At 42.9% G+C, this 17536-nt stretch overlaps 1 protein-coding gene across 2 annotated transcripts in view; it reads left to right on the top strand.

Annotated features, from left to right (window-relative positions):
* The first annotated feature begins 38 nt into the window (after nucleotides 1–38).
* Fam118b (family with sequence similarity 118 member B) overlaps nucleotides 39–17536 on the top strand; it is a 47462-nt gene continuing 29964 nt past the window's right edge. For both annotated transcript variants that reach the window (XM_057766871.1, XM_057766870.1), the window contains exon 1: nucleotides 39–138. The gene's annotated coding sequence lies outside the window, so the exon portion shown is untranslated. The remainder of the gene's footprint in view (nucleotides 139–17536) is intronic.

Genomic DNA, 17536 nt, shown 5'->3' with positions numbered 1-17536 from the left:
CCCGGAGGGGGTGGGGTGGGGGCGGGCTCTGATGGTCACGTGGGTGCCCAGCCCGCGGGTCACGTGGGCAGTGCGCGCTCAGTGCGGCTGCGCCGGCCGGTAGCTGCAGCTGGAGCGGTGGCGTTTGGAGCAGACGCGGTGAGTGTGTTGGGGAAGCCGGGCTGGGGCTAGGAAATGCCGGTGCCTCAACGGTTTCCTCGTGACCCGGATCTCCGTTCTTGGAGAGCACTGTCCTGGGAACCGAGTCTCGCTTGGGGACGCGATCCCACTCAAAACCACTTCCCCGCCCCCGCGCCCTTTAGAAGCGAAGCCGGGGAGACGCTGGCTCCTCAGCCTTCATCAGCACCTGTCTCGTCCCTCTTAGCAACCACGTCCTCGGCGGGTCCTCGGAGGGGCATGTCGTGTCCCCTTTCGTGTTATTGCCGTTCGCCCTCCGGAGATCCCCGGATCTCTCATATTCCATCCGCTCACTTTGCGACTGCCAGCCCCTTTGTTTCGCGTTGTTTGTAACCAGTCCCTTCTCCCGAGGATGACGGTTCTTTTCCTTGATCCAGGACCCCTACCCCATATGACCTACCTCGAGAGCACCACGGGTTTCTTCTGACCTTCCTCAGGAGTTCGCCTCTTTGGCTCTGCTGTCGCTTCTCCACTCTTCCCAAAGAAAGGGCCGAAAGTGCAGAGCCCAGACCTTTCACTTTTGCCTCCTTTAGTCTTTCCCTCCACAGCTTGATGTCCAGCCCTCTCTCCCTTTCCTACAAGGGACTCCCATGTCCGAACTGCAAACTACGGCTTGCCTATCACCAAAGGGGAGCTGGAAGTATGAGCAGCTGTTTGCAATGGTGATTTCGAAAACACTTGGGATGCGCATGCCATTTGCTGGGGAAGCTGATGCTAAAAGGATGTCATGAGAACTAGTGACTTTTCTCTGACGATAAAGGGATTGCGTTTCAATTGAAGAATAAGTAATTGAATTAGGCTTGGGTCCTTCTCCCTCCAAAACAGGGTTAGCAAAGGGAGACCACAGTTCGTGTGAAGCAGTTGAGCAGGTAGATGTCTTACAGAAGACTAAAAGTTGAGGAGTTTAAACTTAATGTGATAGGTAGTTGAGAGTCCTTGGAACTTCTTGAGAAATTCCTTGTAAGTGGAATTGTAGATAGGAATCTGATAATGCAGTGTTGGACAGATGGAAAAGAGGGTTTGTAGCCGGGAAACCAACTAGGCTCTTGCAGTGTAGGCGAGCATTGATAAGATCACATCCCCATTCCGTGGTCTTTTCCCCCTCTGCCCAGTACTGTCCTTGGGATGTGAATTGCCATTTCTGCAGTCAAGTTGTCCATTGGCATCTGCTGGTGATGAGAATTACGTGAGGACTTTTTTCCCCTAATCCCCAAGCTTGTTAATATAATAAGTTCCACAACTATTTATGTGGCTGCGGTGTTCCTGAGTTGGGTTGGTTGCTCGCTTGGGCAGCACATATACTAAAATTGGAACAATACTGAGTTGGCTTGGGCTTTTTATTTGTCTCTTGATTTGTTCTAAGGGGCTCACACTGTAGACCAGGCGAGCCTTGAATTCGCACAGCTTTGTTGGTCTCTGCTTCCCTGGCTCTAGGATTAAAGACTATACCTCCACACCCAGCCTGTTTCTGAGTGTTTTGAACTATTTTACTACGGTCAGTTTTTGACTTGAAGGAAAGCAGAGAATGGTGGAAAGGAGACCTGTCTTTCTGTAATAAGAGGTCTGAATATAGAGTCCCTGGAAACAGTTTGGGAAACACCGTTTCTTCTGTGAGTGGCTCTGTCCCCTCTCGACAATAAATTCACAAGTAGAACACCTACAAAAGTTGAGAAATTCCACTTGAGAATTATTGCCCTTTCTGATAAGCTCCAGTTGCAGATTCTAATGTCACTAAACTGTTGAGCATCACCATGTCTTGGGAGAAGGGGCATCAGGGTTTAAGTTCACACCTTTAAGTAAATTTAATCACACACCTATACCGGGTGTAGTACCTTTATGGTTTGGGAGAAAGTGTGGAAAAACCTGTTTATACCTTTACCTTTCTTGCATGTTTCAAGATTAATACTTGTTTTTACAGAATCGGCCTTCCGTGGCAAGAGACAAAGCGAAGAGGCAACTCAGATGTCATTGCTAGTGAGACAAAGCTGTGTTCTTGGTTTCAGGTTAATGCAAGGCACACTCTATAGTGCTGTGGGACACTATAATGCCTGAAAATAAAGACGCCAGGCACTGTCTTAAAAAAAAGAGACTTTTGCCAGGCGGTGGTGGTGCACGCCTTTTATCCCAGCACTCCCAGGCGGCTTTCTGTGAGTTTGAGGCCAGCCTGGTCTAGAAGAGCTAGTTCCAGGACAGGAACCAAAAGCTACGGAGAAACCCTGTTTTGAAAATAAAAAAATAATAAAAAAAAAAAGAAGAGCCTTTTAGGGTTTTTCTTGCTGCAATTTTCTAGGAAGAATTTAAAGAATTCAGTTTTGCTGTTTATCTCTACATGTGGTTACAAAAGTTGCGATTCCCTTAATGCTTCTCCTATGAATCTTGGCATTTCACAATCTAAAACAGAGTTACAGCTGGGTGTGTGCCTTTAGTCCCAGCCTTCAGGAGGCAGAGGCAGGCGGATCTCTGTGAGTTCAAGGCAAGTTCCAGTACAGCCAGGGCTACGTAAAGAGACCTTGTCTCAAAAAAAAAAAAAAAAAAAAAGACTGAATAGAGTTAGTGTTTGTAAACAATTATACTCTTACATCCTTCTCCCCTTCCAATCTGTCCTGTCTTCTTCCTCTTCCTTATTCAGTCAGAGCTATTTCAGGCATTCTCTTTATTACTTCCTCACCAACTTGATGTTGTCTTTTTGATTAGCGGCACCTTTTGTCTAAAGATTTTCTCAGTCCAAGGAAGGAAGTAGAAGGACATTCTGTTACTGTGTCATCAACTTTACAGAGTACAGACTATTCAAACATGGCTTATTTATATAACTACATAAAGAACTTGATTGTTGACTTGTAAAGGTGCTTGCCACTAAGCCTGGTGACCTGAGTCCCACATAGAAGGAGAACTGACTTCTCACAGCTTGTCCTCTCACCTCAAGAGTGTGTGTGTGCACTTGAGCACATCCAGGCACACATGCGCGTGCACACACTAAATAAATATAATAATTTAAAAATAATCTTTTAAAAGAACCATTTAAAGATGTTGTCTATTCTATAGAGAAGCAGAAAAAGCTCCCTTAGTATTTCATGAATATAGAGAATAGCTAATTAGTAAGGAGGAACCCTAAACCCCATACGTGGAAGATTGATTAGTTCACAGAGTGCTAACCTGTGCTTCCTGAAACAAAGATTTGCCGGTTGCAGATTAACCAAGGATCCCACTTGCCTGAGGAGCAGGAAGTTCTTGGACATTGTTTTATGATTTTAGGGAGGTCGGGAGAAGCAATCAGCAAGAACTCACTGGTAGTTTCCTGGAAAGTGTGGTCTTGGGGGCCAGGTGATCGATCTGGGGACTAGTCCCAGTTTAGTTGCTAAGAATTTAGCAGGTAATTTGGGTTCTGGGTTTTGATTATACAACTCTAAGTATCTGTTCTGTGAAGGTTTTCAAATGGCACTTAATAAGTGAAAAGCCTCTTAACAAGTGAAATTTATTGCAGACTTATTTTGAATGTATTTAGCACCAGTACAAAGACTCTAGCTTGTGTTCCTCCCAAGTGACCCACCCCAGAGAGCAGCGTTCTCTCTACTGAGCTAATGTTTATATTTGGAGTTTACCTAATTGAATGATATTGGGAGTGAGACTTAAGTATTGGAGTTTACCTAATTGAATGGTATTTGGGGATTTCTTAAGTGGTGGTTGGTAAGATGGCACAAGGTGTTTGCTTCGAAAACCTGGAACCCCATAAAGGTGGAAGGAGAAAACCTATTCCGCCAAGTTGTCTTCTGACCTCCATGTACTTGTTATGGCACATATGCCACCTCCACCCCATATAAATAATTTTAAAAGAGAGAGAAAAAGAAGCTTTCCTAGGCTCCGGTGTGGTGACACACCTTCAATCCCAGCACTCAGGAGGCAGAGGCAGCCAGCCTAATTGGTCTCCACCGTGAACTCCAGGCTAGCCAGGGCTGCATAGTGGGACCCCGTTTTTTTTTTACAAAGAAGAGAATACTATAACCCTATAATGTCGGTTGTGGATAGTAATTATTTTTTCCAAACCATCTTACTTTTTTTTATTTTTGAAACAGGATACTTACCGATATGGAGCCCACGCCATCCTAGAGCTCACTGTATCACCCAGACTAGCCTTGAACTCTTGTCTTCCTGAATCAGTCTTCTGATGCCAGGACTACAGGCCTGCTGCCACACCCAGCCTCTGACAGGCATTTCTAAGAAATTCCTTTGTTCTGTTGCCTCATACTTTTATGTGCCTTTTGACCAGTGGTCCAGAGGTGTACCTTAAACCAGTGCTTCCTGGACTTTGGTGTTTCATGAAGCATGGAAATACAGCTCTGTCACTAGAGGATGCTAGAGGTGGACCTAGGAAGCTGCGACCTAGTTCTCTCTGTTCACAGTCTCCAACCTGGTGGCACCAAAGGCTGAGGAGATAAAATACATCCCTACCGTGAGATACATCTGACCTTGCCCATTCAAGGTCCTTATTGAAAGCCGGCTGACCATGCAGAGGTGTTGTGCCATCGATTGTTCCTCTCAGCTTGGTCTCTCGTTTGCCATGCTTGTGCCCCGATTAGTTACTCTTGGCTAGTTTCTACTTAAGGTCATAGTTGTTCTAGTACAGTGGCTTTCTAAAAGTGTGTGCTTAGCAGTAGCTGATAAAGAGATGAAAAGTGGTTTTTGCTGTTAAGCTTGACCATGTGAGACCGTGGACAATCTTGGTCTGCCTCTTTAGAAAAAGTAGAGACTTACCTAAATTAAAGTCAAAGATGACATACAAGGAATGGATGTTTCTTTAAAATAATTTTATTTTATGCTTTCTGTTATAAAAAGTATATAAAGTATATATATCTAAAGTATATAAAAAGTAGCATGAAAAGTATGAAAATTAGAAGAGGGGTAGCATTTATAGTTTTCTTTTTAAACTTGTGGTCTGTAAGCCTTGCAGATACTAGAGTGCATGGTGGCCAAGAGCCATGTGGAGATAGGCAAACTGGCTTCAATCTGTGCAGTTTTATATAATTTCATCTTTCACTTCGGGGGGTATTAATTTATTTGTATATTAAGATCAGGGGCTTGTGGTTAGCCATGGCTGGGCCTCATAGTCACTATGTAACTGGCTGTCCTCAACCTTGAGATGGTTCCCTTGTTTTAGCTTCCTGAGTGCTAGGATTACTCATGCCTGGCTGGTTGTTGTTGTTGTTGTTGTTTTAGACAAAATTTTACTACACAGCTGTTCTCAAACTCAGTGCCTTAGCTTCCTCAGTACCAGGAGTACAAGTTTGAGCCATCATGCCGGGATAAGCATGTCATGTCATTTGGTCTTTAAACAAGGTAAACATGTTCCTATCCATTAAGTGACATCTGCAGCCTACATTAGTGTGTTTTATACTGTTAAGTGTTAGCTGCTTGAGGTATAAGTTAATGCATGTTAAAGTTCTCTTGTAAAGCCCAGCCATTGCCAGTGTCGAAAGAATGTTCGCTAGTCTCAGCACATAGTATAGCACTTGCATATATATTTGCATAAATACTTGTTGGATAGCTTGTAAATGAACTAGGAGTCAAAAAAATACAGAGTTCACTCTAATTCACTCTAATTTTGTCTCTCTCTTTTTTTTTTTTTTTTTTTGGTTTTTCGAGACAGGGTTTCTCTGTGGTTTTGGAGCCTGTCCTGGAACTAGCTCTTGTAGACCAGGCTGGTCTCGAACTCACAGAGATCCGCCTGCCTCTGCCTCCCAAGTGCTGGGATTAAAGGCGTGCGCCACCACCGCCCGGCTAATTTTGTCTCTTAGGTTATTTACTTCAGAGTTTTCTGCCTTCAGTTTCTCACCCAGAGAAGAAGATAGGGTAAACAGCTGTCTGGTACTGAAATTCCTGTGCTTACTTGAAGTAAACAGATTGATGTTTAGAAAGGTGAGGAGATTTGAAAATAGATTGGGAGGGCTCAGTGATGTAGAGAACTCGTTGATCTCGCAGTGGACCCGGGTTCAGTTCCAAGCACCCACCTGGTGATTCATAATCATCCGTAACCCCAGTGTCACGGTGTCCATCACCTGCTTCTACCTCTACACAGCACCAGGCACTCAGATGGTACACATATATACATTCTATCGAAATACTCATACTCACAAAAGGAAAATAGATTGGGGGATGGAGACTTTGTCTTTTATTAAATTGTAAGTTATTAAATATTGAGCATTTAAGCTCCACATCTTCGTTCTTCATTTGTAAAATCAATTTATAATACTTGCCTATTAAGGTTATTTGATAAGCAAGCAAGATAAATATATGTAGTGTCTGGCATGCAGTAGGTACCCAAATTACTAGTCTCAGAGTGTATTAGACTTTTGTGACACTGACCAGTGTCCCTACGTACAGTAGCTTAAGGAGAAAAGACATGTTTTATCTCATCGTTCCAGAGGAGAGCCCATCATGGTGGAGGGAGCTTGGTGGAGCCATTGTGTTGACCAGGAAATAAGAACAAAGGGGCCAGAGCAAGATACAGCTCCAAAGGGCATGCCACCAGTGACCTCCTCTAAGTAGGTCTTGCTTCTTTCTTTTCTCCGCCTCCCATTAATTCTGTTGCACTGTGAATGTATCAAGGGATGGGCTCATTGATTAGGTCAGGACACTTATGATCTGATTCTTTCTGGAAACTAGTTTCTAGACTATCAAAAGAAAAAAAATATGGATCTTTAAAACCACTTGGTTGGATAAAAGCCAGATGTTAAGGCCCTAAGAAAAGTAAGCATGTATTTTCAGCGGCATTTTCCTATTTGAGTAAGAACCATTAAAGATGTAGATCATTGTATATGCTTTCATTGTTAATGGCTGGCACGTACTGGTAACTTCGACCTGGTACCATTGTTATGTGTAATATATCTCAGTATGTGGTGTTAGCAGAATTAAACTATTAACTGATTTAGAGAAATTGATCCACTCAACTTACCAGTCCCAATATATTGGTCCCGCCATTTCTGAAACGTGGTAAGAGTTACTGGGGAGCATGGGCGTGATCATTCAAGTTTGCTATTCAAGCACTTGGGAGGCAGAGGCAGGCGGACTTAGGAGCGTGAGGCTAGCCTGGTCTACAGAGCGAATTCCAGGACAGGGTTCAAAGCTACAGAGAAAGTCTGTCTCCAAAAACAAAACAACACAGAAAAGATCAGGCTCCTGAACAATGTACGAAAAGAAAAGTAATAGCTAATGCTAATGTTAAATATTGTTACTTCATTTCTTAGTCAAGTAGCGTTCGCTGTAGAGCCAGCCGTACAGTTTCTTCCACCTGTGCTCCTCAGTGTTTAGGTTGGCCTGCACTTCAGTTTCCACCTGCCTGCTGCTCATTTCCCCCAAGTGTGCCAACATACTGCTCACATACTTATCAGTAACACTGTGAGCCCTGCTGTACACCCTGTCTGTTGGCGCTGGCCTCTTCCTCCTGCCTTCACTCTTTTTTAGGCACGCTGCCCAGCTGCTGTCCTGGACCTGCTTCTCTCACCTCCTTCCTGTGTGGAGCCATGTCCTTTTCTGGCTTGTTTCCCTGTTTTATTGAAGCACACACTCCAGGAATTTCCTGAGAAGTCTTTGGATGACTGGATTTTGCCTGCCCATTTGTTGGTTCAGCAGCATATACAAATTAAGGTGTAAAGTCATTCTCCCATGGAGGTTGAGACATTGCTGCACTCTCTTCAGGAATTGGCTATTTCACATCCTTTTCACATGCTCTTTTGTTACCTTTCCCCCCTCCTTGAATCTGTTAGGATGTTCTCTGTCCCTGGCATTATGCAGTTTCATGGTGGTGTACGATGGGATGGGGCTTTCCCCAGTGTTGCCTTGTTATAGTGGGCTCATTCATAGCCTCCAATTCTGTGACATTTGCCAGTGTAGTAGGAGCTGTGGGCTGAGTTCTGCCACCAGCTCCTGGCCACCGGCTAACTTTATACCCGAAATAACACTATTCATATAAACACTGCTTGGCCCATTTCTATTAATGTGTGTAGCACCACGAGGTGGTGACTTACCAGGGAGATTCTAGCCTATGTCCATCTTGGGTCTGAGCTTCATTGCATCTGCTTCAGAGAGGAGAGCTATGGAGTCTGAGCTCACTTCCTCTTCCTCCCAGCATTCTGTTCTGTTTACTCCACCCACCTATGTTCTAACCTATCAGGCCAAGCAGTTTCTTTATTAATTAACCAATGAAATCAACAGATTGATATGACACTCCCACATCATGCCAGACTCTTCTCCCATCCTTTCTTTGATTCTTTTGTTGCTATTCTCTCCGTCCCTTCTCCTCCTCTCCCCCCACATCTCCTTTTTCTTCTCTAGCCCTTTCTCTCTCTACCCCACCCCTCTTTTCCCCCTTCTCTCTTTCTCCCCTCCTTCCTCTCTCTGTAGCCTAAGATGGCCTTGAATTCATTAAGTAGTTGAGTCTAACCTGGAATTTTTGATCTTCCTCTCACCTCCTAAGTGCTGGGAATTACAAGTATGTGCTACCATGCCAGGGTCTGAGTTTTTTGGGTTCTTTTTTTTTTTGTTGTTGTTGTTTTTTTAACAATATCTATTCTTGCTATATGGGTGCAAGTGGGTCCATTTATAGTTCTTTAGATTTTTCTCAGATCTTTGCTTTAGCTTCATTTCCTGCAAGCGACTGGAGGGCATTCGCTGGAAATTCTCTGCCTCCGATAGCAATGACATGTTCCTTCATAGGCTGGCCTCAGAGAACCTGGATGAGGTGCCCTCTATGCTTAAAGTCAGGCCCATCTCCCTTTTCCTTCCCTGTTTCCAGCATTTCTTACCTGACAAAACCTCACTGCTACTATGGACTTCCCCAGGGTTTGGTTTTGGTCTCTTCTGTTCACCATTGTAGAGAGGGACCTTGCACTTAGTAATCTGAGAAACAAATGAGCTCCTTTATCTTGTAATTTCTTTGGAGGTGTAATGGTCCTGACTGTATCTGACTCAAGTCATTTCAAAGTTCACTTTGTTTTTCTCTAAACCTTAGAATGGGGAGGTGGAGAAAATAAAATCGTTTTCTGACTTAGCAGTGGGTGAAGAAATTTGTGCAGTGAGCAGACATCACGATAATCCTTATATATATCTTTAGGTCTGCCTTTAAAGTTTCTGTTTGCCATCTCTAAAAATTCACTGAAAGTTCTCAGCTGCTGCAGTCTTCTCCCCTCTCTCAGTTTTGGTTTATAGTTTACAGAATTCTTATCATTTTGATGATAATGCTGGGAAAGAAAGTATTAATTGCTTTAGGACCAAAGTCAGGGGAGGGCACAGTGATATCTATATATTGCAAAGAGAAACACAAATTACCCATAAATTTCTTTAACTGTTTTCAGAAGGTCAGCCAGCCTTTTTAACTCTGGCTGGAAAGCTTGAGATTAGACTACAAGTTAGTGCTTTGTTTCAGTGTTCCAGAATCCATCAGCATCTCACCCATGGATCAGCGCTAGAGACCGCCTGCTCCTCAGAGGCCTTCTCACTGGGGTCCCGCTCATTCTGGTGCCTCACAGCCCCCAGCCAGCGGTAGCAGCGCACTGTTGCCCTATCTTGTCACTGCTTGTTTTTTTTCCTGTAGCTGTTGTCAAAGACCACGTTCCGAGGTAGGAGCTTGAGGATTAGAATTATTAAGCAAAAGGAACAGAGATATAAGAGACAGAAATACAGAACAGTATCGGAGGGACATTTCAGTGAATACAGAATACCAAATCCTTTTTTTTTTTTTTTTTTTATATAGTTTTCCACATGCTTCACTTCAAAATGGGAGGGTGGAGACAACAGACTTCATTAACATGGTATAAGGAATAGACTTGAATTCTCCAGCCTTTGGTCCAGGTAGAGCAGATCTACCTCTATACCCCAAATACTAATTAACCACACCCTAGGTCAGGATCTCTTGTTTATAGCCACATCTGTTGTCAACAACTTCAAGAGAACAAAAATAAACTCTCTGACCTCCAGTCAAGCTGGAACAGGTTCACATCTGTGGGCCCTCACAAGTGCACTGCTGCCCAGTCTTGCCACTGCTTGGTTTTGTTCTTGTAGCTGTGGAGAGCGAACCCGAGACCGTACACATTCTCTACTGCTAAGCCGGACAGACCTTTCCTCCATTTATTTTATAGAAACAAGAGTCTTGCTGAATTGCCTAGGTTGGCCTTGACCTTCTTGCTTCTACCTATGTAGCTGGGATTATAGGAAGATCTCACCGTATTATCATATTTGTTTGTTTGTTCAAGACAGGATCTTGTTGTATAGAACAAACTGGCCTCCACCCTTAAAAACACTACTTACAATCGGGCAGTGGTGGCTTAAACTGTTGATTGATAGCATTAGTCACAGGAGGTTTTTGGTTGGCTTGAAAGAAAATACTGTAACTTTACCTATTCATCTTGGGTTCTAACAGTTTAGAACATTAGACATATCAGTTTATCTTCTAGACTTTAACTCATAGTAGATACACAGTCGTTGAGTCGGCACATATTCAACATTTACTCTGTTGTTTTACACTGTGTAATAGAAACTGGCCTAGGAACAGGATAATAGAACTTCTCCTTGTCCTGAAAGAAGTTATTCTTGTGAGCGTGGCCAATAATTGTAAGTGTTAAAAGATACAGATAAGATGTCAAAGCATAGCAGAGGCAATTAGAGGAGAAGGGTGGACAGGCAGTCTAGTGGTAGCATTGAAGCGAGGGGATCAGAAAGGACAGGGGTGATGAAGGACGAGGATGGAGAGCGGATGGTGGTAGAGCTAGGGCTCTATAACCATGTTGAGGAATTTAATTTTATTAATCACAGATGAGAAGTCGTGGAGTGCTTTTATTTAACCCAATTTGTTTTGAGATAAAAAACACTAGTTTCTTGCCCCCAAGTACTAATATTCCTGAGTCTCTTGACCGAAAGAGTTCTACTCTTAAGAATCCACCCTTGGGGCTGGAGAGATGGCTTATTGTTAAGAGCACTGACTGCTCTTCCAGAGGTCCTGAGTTTGGTTCTCAGCAACTACAAGGTGACTCACAGTCATCTGTAATGAGATCTGGTGCCCTCCTCTGGTGTGCAGGCAGACATGCAGGCAGAACACTGTCTACAGAATGAATGAATGAGTGAGTGAATGAATGAATGAATGAATGAATAAATAAATAAATAAATAAATAAATAAATAATCCACCCTTGGCTGAGGTGATGGCTCAGAGGATGTGCAAGCATGATTGCTAGTGTTAAGATCTCCAGGGCTTGTGTAAGTCAGGAACAGTAAGTAGGGTAGCTCAGACCATCAGAAATGATTTGAATAAAAGTTTGGTGGCCTATGCATATAGATGGGGAGAACATTCTGAGTAAAGACAGACCTCAAGGCTAGCATGCACAAGCCTGTTTGAGGAATTCTGTAGAAGCTGCAGGGAGGTTGAATGTGTCAGCTTCCAGAAATGAGTTTTTCCTGAGTTTTAAGCCAAAATAAAGCAGTAGTTAGGCATGGACCTTCCGTTCCACAAGTGTCCTCCAGATGTAGCTTTAAATACCTACACTCATGCCTTCACTTGAAATCTTAACAAAGTGATGCTGAGTTTCCTAAGTTCACTTCATAGGGCAGCTGAACAAACAGATCTCTGTAAGTAAACCATGCTTATAGACCCAACATTAAAAAAAAAAAAATCGCAAAACTAAAGATTTTAGCATTCCAGAATGGGGTGTAGTTTGGTGGTAGAGTGTGTGCCTAATGTGCCCAGGGTCCTATCTTTCATCCCCCATAATTCAGGGGGAACAGGTGGATTTGATCATTTCTGCTTACAGATGGTCAGGTTAGAGGCCAAAAGTCTGTTTTTATGGCAAAGCTGCTAAGACAAATAATGAAAGAGTTAAGATTGGGTTTAGTAAAGGGGAAAACTGCCTTTTGTTTGTTGTTTACCAAGACAGGGTTACTCTGTGTAGCCCTTGCTGTCCTGGAACTCACTCTATAGATTAAGCTGCCCTCGACCTCAGAGATCTGCCTGCCTCTGTCTCCCAAGTGTTGGGATCAAAGGCCTGCTCCCCTATGCTCAACATGGAAAAACTGCCTTTTAAGAGCAGGTTTTAGTAGTCCAGTTTTTTTTGTTGGTGGTGGTGGTGGTTGGTTGGCTGGTTTTTCTTTCTTTTTTTTTAATTTATTTTTTTTAAAAAAGGAAACAAACTATCTTTTTTCATTTTACATACCAATTCTAGTTCCCACTCCCTCCCCTCCCCCCCTTCCCTCCACTTAACCCCCCACCCCTTATTCACTTCTCAGAGAGGGTAAGGCACGTTGCTTTGGGGAAGGCCCTCCCTACTATATCTAGGCTGAAGAGAATAGGCGAAGAGAATAGGTCCCCCCCCCCAAAAAAAAAAACCAGTACAAGCAGTAGGGATAAATCCTGATGCCACTGCCAGTGGCCCCACAGTCTGCCCCAGCCATACAACTGTCACCCACAGGTTGGTTGGTTTTTCGAGACAGGGTTTCTCTGTGTAACAGTTCTGACTGTCTGAACCTGCTTTTTAGACCAGGTTGGCCTTGAACTCACTGAGATGAGGTCCGCCTGCCTCTGCCTCCCAAATGCTAGGTTTAAAGGCATGCGCAATCGCTGCCCAGCAGTAGATGAGTATCTAACTTACACATGGCCCCGAGTTTACTCCCCAGAACTGAAAACGCATGCCTGTAATTCCAATATTTGGGAGGTAGAGGCAGGAGGATCCTGATGTTCAGGGTCATATTTAGCCACATTTGTGAGATCTTGTCTCAAAAAGGAGGGGAAGAAGGTTTTGACTGTCCGTAGCTGTGTAATTTCAACTACTCTACAGGCTAAGTCATGAGGATCACAAGTTCAAGACTTGTCTAGGCTATAGAGTGAGTTCAAGTCTGGACTACTTAATGAGACTCTCATATAGGAAGTGAAAAAGAGGCCTGGGGATGCTAGAGAGATGAGTCAGTGGGTTCTTGCAGAGGACGCGAGATTGGTTCTTGCCACCCATGTCAGACTCACAGCCACCTGTAACTCCAGCTCCGGGCCGGGGAATCCAATGCCTCTGTCTTCCACAGTTGTCTGTACTCCTGTATGTTTGAGTGTGTATGCACATGTGCACAATCAAAAGTTTTAAAAAGACGGCTGGACATATAGCTCATTGGTAGAGCAGTTACCTAATATACATAATCAGGTTTTATTAATGTTCCCTGTTCTTTCTAGCTCAGTAGCACCAAATCTTTTAAATGTTTTTAACTTGGTGATGAATATTTTCTATTTTCACAGAGTGAAATTTTCTATGTGCTCCTTCAGTCTTGAATTGGTCACACTATCGTCACTGTCCACAATAGAAAATTGGCAGAGGTGTGTGTATCACGTGGGTTCTGTGCATTGGAGTGCCTCGTTTGAAATGTCCATGCCCTGTAATTGGCAGACTTGTGTGTATCACGTGGGTTCTGTGCATTGGAGTGCCTCATTTGAAATGTCCATGCCCTGTAATCTGTTCAGAGGATGCTGGGACTGTTCTAGCCCTCATGGCCCACAGCTCATCTTTTCTTGATGCTCTGAATTTTGTGTCATGGCTAGACATGTACTTTGTAAAACTTCTAATCTTTCTCCATTTATCACTGTTTTCTGTTGGAATCCTGTTCTGCAAATTGCCATTCAGTTTCTAGGTTAGTTTGCTAGGAGGTTGGAGCTGAAATAAAATTAGTAGAGAGTGTTCAGAAACACGGGTCTGAGACAAAACATTATACTTTCTTCTAATAGCAAAAAGAAAAGAAAAAAGAAAGTGGTACATGTTCATATAAGCACAAATTAGAAGGACTCTTGAAATTCAACATGCCTTTTCTCTCCTCCAGACAGAACTTACAGATATCACCTCCGACGCTTAATAGTTCTCCTGCTGTAATTTCTTGGAGATAGGGTCTCTCTACAAAGCCCAAGCTGGCCGCCACCTCACGATCCTCTTGCTTCCATCTCTGGAATGCTGGGGTTACAGGTATGTGCCATCATGCCTGACTACCCTCTTTCCTTAAAAGGACATGTAGCAACTTCTTTAGCCTCCAGGTCTATTTCCATTTGAAGTAGAGAATTCAAGAGCCTAGCATATAGTAGACGTTTAAAACTGCTAAACAAAAATAAAAAATTGTACTCAAATAAGCTCATTAGTAAAACTCTTTGTGTGTTCTGGAAATTGGTTTTTATACAGAGAAAACGTATGATAAAATTTTACTTATTTGTTATATTTATAGATAGATGAACTCAATGTAAATGATTGGACTTGATTGTATATATACATATATGCATCCCTCTTGAGTATGCATGTTTAGATGCACATGTACATTTGCCCTTACATATGAAGGCCAGAGGTCAACCTCAGATATTTTTCCTCAGGAGTCTTCCACCTTGTTTGTTGAGACAGGATCTCTCATTGACCTTCCTCAATTGGCTGAGTAAGCTAGGTTTGTTTCTGCCTTCCTGGTACTGGAATTACAGTGTGTACCACCACTTCTGGATGCTGCTTTCCTTCTCTCCAGCTCTGGGATTTCAAGTGTGTACCACCATAATGGCTTTTTAAGACTAGGTTCTGGAGAATTGAACTAAGGTCCTTGTGCCTGCAAGGTAAGCACTTTATCAACTGAGCTATCAATTTGACTTTATAATTAAAAATAATTAGTTATAAAGGCGCTAGAAAGATTGCTCAGTGGTTAAGAGCACTGCCTACTCTTATAGAAGACCTAGGTTTGATTCCCGCCACTCACATGGCAGCCACAACTATCTGTAACTCCAGTCCCAGGAGATCTGACATCCTCTGGCTTCTGAGAGCAAGCACATACATACATACAGACACATGTATGTATGTATATATGTGTATGTATATGTATGTATATATACATATATATGGTGATAAAAAGACCATCCAAGATTATGAGCCTGAAATATCAATATGATTTATTTTGGGTTTGAGTGAAATGACTCGCTGGAATTTGGGCTCTTTCAGAAGCCTTGCTACTAATGAGGCTTTTTTCACATTGAATATGAGTGACTGTTGGTAAAAGAATAAGCAGCATCAATCTAGTATGTTACCAGTGGCGAGTTTTCAAGAAATGAGTTTGATGCAGGCTGCTTAAGAATAACGATAGGAGCTAAGTTAACCATGGGTAGATGAAACCTTTTAAGCCTGGCCTTGCTCACTGGACATCATTCCTATCTCTGTATGAGTCTTAGGAGGATACAGTAAGTTTGCTTTTATATACCAATAGGAAGAGCCGCACTGCACATTATGGACTGAATTTATCAACCATCCAGGCAAATATTTTACTGCGTGTGTTCCAGTCAATAAGCTTGTGGAATGCTCCTTTGTGGTACCTTACTTATGCTGGGCATCTTTTTCTCCCTTTCCCGACAGTTGCTAAATCACAGATGTGCTGGAATTAGTCCAATAGCCACAATTAAAGGGGTTTGGGTTTTTCTCAAGACATATAAGATTAAGATGACTATTGTTTTCCTTTTTTTTTTTTTGGTTTTTCGAGACAGGGTTTCTCTGTAGCTTTGGAGTCTGTCCTGGAACTAGCTTTTTTTTGTAGACCAGGCTAGCCTTGAACTCACAGAGATCCGCCTGCCTCAACCTCCCGAGTGCTGGGATTAAAGGTGTGCGCCACCACCACCCGGCTGTTTTCCTTTTAAAGGAAAAAAGTTAACCCTTTTTTACGGCAGAAGAAATGGTGTTCTTTATTCTAGTTACTGTCTCATTTTTTATAAACAAAGATGGAGAAGCTTGCTGCATGAAATGTGCCAGTCTTTTATGTTAGTTATTTGTAAATCCTTTGCTTTCTGGCAAAACCCCCCAAAATATTGGACTTTCCCTCCTCTTAACTTGTTCCATCTGCCCGTCTATCCCATGGTGTTATTCCCTGTAGCATGGAGCTTGGCTGAGTTGAGTGTTGTGCGTGTGTCGGGAGCCTGTGAGAATGAGGAAGCAGCTAACAGACCCAGCTGGATGCTGAGTGCAGAGAAGAGCCAGCCAGGGTTTGCCCTTTGTGCTACCTCTAAGACGCTGGGCAAGCAAGAGCTGTTGGGATTCTGATAGTTTCACATCCTGTGTCCGTCATTAAATGCCAACCTCTCTGTTATCAGATAACCAGTCCCTTTTCTCTCCACTCTCTTTTCCCCATTTCTTTCAAGTTTTTCTTAGGTTATCTTGAATGCCCCATCCCCAGCTCTATTTCTGCCAAAACGATAGGTTGCAAATTATAAATGCTCGGTCTTTTCTTGATTTTTAATAGAGGGTCTCATATGCCCTGGTTGGCCTTGAACTCAAAAGTAGCTGAAGCTGGCCTTGAACTCATGATTCTTCTGTTTCTACCTTTCAAGATCAGGCATTACAAGGTTGCTAAGTGTTCTCTCTCATTTGAAGATTTTGGCCTGAAAGTTTTGTTAATGGCATCATATGACTGTTTTCAGTGTTCACTGAGCATATGACTGACTTTGCTATACTCTGTTAGCCTTGAAGGATTTCTCAGTGGTGGAACAGTCGTTGGAGTAATGAGGACACTGCCACAGGTCCTGTTCACTTGTGACAGAGAAGTGTTTCCCACTAAAGCTGTACGTAGTTCCTGTACTCTTCATGGCTCTGGGGATTGACCTTACTAGGGCAGTAAGGGAAAGAAAGAAAAGAAAGAAAGAAAGAAAGAAAGAAAGAAAGAAAGAAAGAAAGAAAGAAAGAAAGAAAGAAAGAAAGAAAGAAAGAAAGAAAGAAAGAAAGAAAAGCTGGGATTGGATGGTCTAGACTCTCTTATGGAGAAGCCAAAGCCATCTCCTCACCTCCAAGCTCAGTGTGTTTGCTGTTATATTGCTGAACCTGGAGACATACAACTGTTCATACAGCTGAACAAGGGGGCAGGTTTAGTTAGTCTCTGTAGGACAGAAGTCTTCAGGCCATAAATATCTGGGGGTGGAAAGCTACAGTGGACATTTTCTGTACATGCTATTAACATCCATACTTAGACCAGAGGAAGGCTTTTTTACTCCTGTTGGAGTTCCTGTCAGGCCCTTGGCATGACTGTACCCATGTCAACAACACACATTCACTCAGGACTTCACTCACTCCTTACACACAACAAATTCCACTGAGACAAAAGCTGAAATAGTAGTCATATAGAGAAATTCATGTGTGGACTAGCTAGTTGATTCATGTTAGGAATTCCGTACCAGATTTCCATACTTAACTTTGAGACTTGTTAGCAGCACTGCGTACTGTTGAGGATAAATGCTAAAAGGGAGCCCTCCTCCTTGAAAACAATATTCTAGAATGAATAAGATACGATTTTATAACATATGTACTGGGATAGACACTGGGAGATATCTCATATGAGACATCACTTGAC

This window comes from Chionomys nivalis, chromosome 4 (assembly GCF_950005125.1).
Source record: "Chionomys nivalis chromosome 4, mChiNiv1.1, whole genome shotgun sequence".
Lineage (NCBI taxonomy): Eukaryota > Metazoa > Chordata > Mammalia > Rodentia > Cricetidae > Chionomys > Chionomys nivalis.
Note: the sequence above shows the minus strand (reverse complement) of the source record. Positions and strands in the feature narration are given on the sequence as shown.